This window comes from Hemitrygon akajei, chromosome 31 (assembly GCF_048418815.1).
Source record: "Hemitrygon akajei chromosome 31, sHemAka1.3, whole genome shotgun sequence".
Lineage (NCBI taxonomy): Eukaryota > Metazoa > Chordata > Chondrichthyes > Myliobatiformes > Dasyatidae > Hemitrygon > Hemitrygon akajei.
In genome coordinates, this window is record NC_133154.1 from 7,872,030 (window position 1) to 7,876,654 (window position 4,625).

The following is a 4,625-nucleotide window of genomic DNA, read 5'->3' on the forward strand; positions in this document are numbered from 1 at the left end:
CACCGGCAAAAAAAAAGCATCGGCACCCGCTACTGAGCACTCAAGTGTGAGCAAAGCAACAGCAAAGATACAGACTTGCAGTTACCCCAAATACTTTGCATTTCACCCAGTATTTGACATACCACAGGTTCTCTCTCTCTCTCACTAATAAAGGGGAAAGAGATGTCTCCGTTTCACAGTGAGCGGAGAGACAAAACAAACAGCTCGCTGGTTTACGATGTTAAAAGTCCACCACGTAGCTTTTCTCGAGCTCTGTGCCCAAAAAACTGGGCTCACGGCCGCAGATATCCCGACTCCCCCGACGACACACGGGTCTCCTGTCGTGACACCGACCCTCGATCCGCCCGTCTCCAGAGCCCTGAGATCCTAGGCTTCTGAATCCGAGCCGGACTCTCAGGCCGAACGACAACAGCCGGTCATGAAACCCTGAGAGCGGGTCCCATTCCCGCAAAGAACCGCAGTCACCGTGTAACTTCCAGGTCAGGGTCCTCAAAAGGACCCTGAAAGGGAAAAATAGAAGATAGAAATAGAGCTGTTTCCGAAGATACAAGCAAAGGATTCGAAATTAAACCACCTAAGCTCTGCCTTCAAATATCAGGTCCCTCTTTGCCTACTCTCAAGTTGGCTCTCAGCACAGCCGAGCGCTCGGTCCCCAGACTTTCCCTCTGCCCTCTCCTCACGCTGCGCCGAGCTCTCCTTGTAGTTCTTGCTGAGCAGGGTGTAGAGGAATGGGTTGATGCAACTGTTGCTGTAGGTCAGGCAGGTCACGAAGAAATTGACGTAGGTGTGGGACACCGGCGTCAGCCTCAGCGACCCGGGGCTGTACAGCTTCACCAGCTGCCACGTCCAGAAGGGAACAAAGCAGGCCCAGTACGCCAAGACGATGCCGAAGATCATGTATAAAACCTTCTGCTTCAGCTTAACGTTCCTCCTCTCTGCTTTCATCCTACCTGAGACCAAGTAGACCTGTGCCATTCGGACGTACAGATACCCAACGACAATACCTGGAGCCAGGATGCTGGTGTTGAATAGAACAGTGAGGTAGACCTTGTAAGAGCTGGGTTGCCAGGATGGATAGCAGATCCTCTTTGGTGTCCCAGCTGGCTCAGGTCTTACTCTTAAGTGGATCATGATCGTCATGGGGAGGCTTAGAAGGCAGGACGACAACCAGATGACAGCAGCGACTACCTTCCTGCGCACCCTCGAGAGCCTGGCGTCCACTGGCAACACCACTGCCCACACTCATGACGGTGAGGATGAAGATGCTGGCGTGCACGGTCAGGAAGTCGAGGCTGAAGAGGACCCTGCGGCCGACCTCCTCAAAGCACCAGTCCTTGGCAAAGTAGGTGCACACCACAAAGGGGATGGCGAACAGGTAGAGCAGGTCAGCCAGAGCGAGGTTCATGACGTAGACGTACATGGAGCTGGTGGACCTCATGCAGTGAGTGGTGACCACCAGGGTGCAGACGTTGCCCGCCACGCCAAAGGTGCAGATGGCGCTGAGCGCGGCTCCCAGCAGTGAGGTGACCATCACGTGGTTCATGTCATCTTGGTTCTGAAAAGATGCGTTCGCAGTCAGATTGCTCTGTGAGCGCTGACCATCTTCAGCTCCTTCCATTTCCCATATGGCTTCCTACGGAGATGCCACCTCCTGTTGCACCTGAAACAAAGGGTTAAAAGAAAATACCTTCAGAAGGGGTAAGATGAGGGAACACTCTTTATAGGCCATATCTGGAGTATTGTGAACAGTCTAGTCACCCCACTGTAGGAAGGATGTTGGGGCTTTGGAGAGGGTGCAAATGCTATATATATGTACATAAGACTTGCACAGTATTATACACATAACATATAGATAGATAGATAAATAGATACAGATAGATAAATAGACAGATTTATAGATATAGATAGATACAGATAGATAAATACATACTTATAGATATGATAGATAAATATAGATAGATACAGATAGTTAAATAGACAGATTTATAGATATGGATATATATATACTTATTGTAATTTATAATATTTTCATACTATAAAATACAGTATTTTTATGTAAAGATTTTTAGGCAGCTGGGGTGTCTAAGACTTTGCACATTACTATAGTAATTTTATGTACTGTTGCTGCAAAATAGCAAATTTCACGATATATTTCAGTGATAATAAACCTGATTTGTGAAGTAGAAACTGCTGGAGGACTGACTGCATTAGTCACCCACACTATTCATGAATACACCCTGCCTGCTGTAATGACATTCACAGCTTGAAATCAATAGGTGGCATAACATGTGTAGAAAATACAGAATTCTGCAGTTGACAAGATGAAGGTAAGTATACCATTGTGGGCTTGATGTTCAAAGGAACGTTGATGGAAATGCCAAGCAAATTTAACAGAGCCTCCTCTGAATCTGCTTGATTGATAAGATGGCTCTGTACTCTGCTCAGTTGTTAGTTGATGTTCGGCAGTGGGGTTTGGGGGGGAAACCTGTCACATTGTAAGATCATACCGATGATTCCTTGATCTATTTCAGCCCCCACCTTTTAAAAGTTTGGGATCTCCGTGTGCATCAAGTTGACATCTTATTTTCTGGTGGTTCATTGTCGCTGTTTCTCTATCTTCTACCTCTGGAGAGCTCAAAGTTCAGAGTAACACGCACATGCAGTGCTGGAGGAGAGTGATAGGTGAAGCCAGGTGGGTGGGAAAGGTCAAGGACTGGAGAAGAAGGAATCTGATAGGAGAGGAGACCCACCCTTCCATCCAGGGCATCGTCAACAGGAGGTGCCTCAAGGGCTGGAGAGCTGTAGAAAGTGTCGGGTGACAATGATGTTGCTCATGTGCCTTTAGAGTCTTACGTTGGTGAACAGCATAAGCTTTATATGCTTATTCCACACTGTTCCACTGTGTATCTCAATAAATAAATAAATAAGGGAGAGATAAACTTTATTTGTCACATGTACATTGAAACATACAGTGAAATGCGTCAGGTGTTGACAACCAGCACAGTCCAAAGACGTGCCGGGGACAAGCCCGTGAGTGGCACCGACATAGCATGCCCACTGATTACATACCCTAACTATTACGTCTTTGGAATGTGGGCAGAAACCAGAAAACCCACGTTGTCATGGAGAGAACGTACAAACTCCTCACAAACAGCGATGGGAACTGAACTGTAAAGTGTTACGCCACCCAAGCAGTGAGGACATTCGTAGACCGGGTCCATTCCATTCTTTCAGAGAACAGGGCGAAGCATTGGTAACACCTCTGGGTTCATTGTCCGTGTGGCTCTCCTGACGTAGAGTGACATTTATTTATGCTGGTAATTCTGCAGTAAGTCCAATCTGACCGCTGCTTTGTGTTACAACTTGCAAACAGATGAGTCTTTATCCCACGGATGGGAATCATGAATTAGAAGGCATAGGTTTAAGGTGAGAGGAGGGAGATTTAAACACTTACACCCAGAGTGTGTGTCAGTACATGGAACGAGCTGCCAAAGGAAATGGCCGAGGCAGGTACATCAATATTTAAAAGGCACTTGGACCCGTACATGGGTAGGGAAAGTTGAGAGGAGTCTAGGCCAAGTCTTATCAACACTGAACTGATTCCACAAGCCTTGGACTCACTTTCAAGGACTCTACAACTCATGTCCTCAGCTTGATTTATTGATTGATTGATCGATCAATGGATTTATCTATCTATTTATTTATTTATTTAGATTTTTTTTCCTCAGCTCAAGTTGGTAAAAGTTGAGGTATGGGCCAGCTAAGCACACTCATTTCTCAATTGCTCAGTAACTTTCAGACTATTCTAGTGATGTTTAGTATTGTGGCTTTCTGGAGATTTACATAAATATTGCTGTGTAGACCTAATCTATATTGTTTAATGCTATTGTGTAGTGACTTTGTGATGACACCAGTTGTAGATATTACTATTGGGATAATGTTTACCCTGTTCATGTTCTAAAGTCTTTCAATTTCCTCTTTTAATTCAGCATATTTCTGCTGTTTTTCACTTATTGATTTCTGTATGTTACGTGTGTTTGGAATGATCATCCCGCCATTACAGACATTTACACTACACGCTGCATCCGCAAAGCAAACAGCATTATGAAGGACCCCACGCACCCCTCATACAATCTCTTCTCCCTCCTGCCATCTGGGAAAAGGCACCGAAGCATTCAGGCTCTCACAACCAGACTATGTAACGGTTTCTTCCCCCAAGCTATCAGACTCCTCAATACCCAGAGCCTGGACTGACACCTTACTGCCATATTGTCTTGTTTATTATTTATTGTAATGCCTGCACTGTTTTGTGCATTTTATGCAGTCCTGGGTAGGTCTGTAGTCTAGTGTAGTTTTTTTTTCCTGTTTTTTTTTACATAGTTCAGTCTAGTTTTTGTGCTGTGTCACGTAACACCATGGTTCTGAAAAAAAAAGTTTGTCTAATTTTTACTGTGTACTGTACCAGCAGTTAAGGTCGAAATGACAATAAAAAGTGACTTGACCAGATTTAGTAAGTCAGCGGTCCCCAACCACCGGGCCGCGAAGCATGTGCTGCCGGTGTGATTTGGCGATATGAGTAAGCAGCACCTTTCCTCATTCCCTGTCACGTCCACTGTGGAACTTGA

General features: G+C 45.5%; 1 pseudogene; it reads right to left on the reverse strand.

Annotated features, from left to right (window-relative positions):
- Positions 1-594: 594 nt before the first annotated feature.
- Positions 595-1,618, reverse strand: LOC140718994 (urotensin-2 receptor-like; annotated as a pseudogene).
- Positions 1,619-4,625: the final 3,007 nt, after the last annotated feature.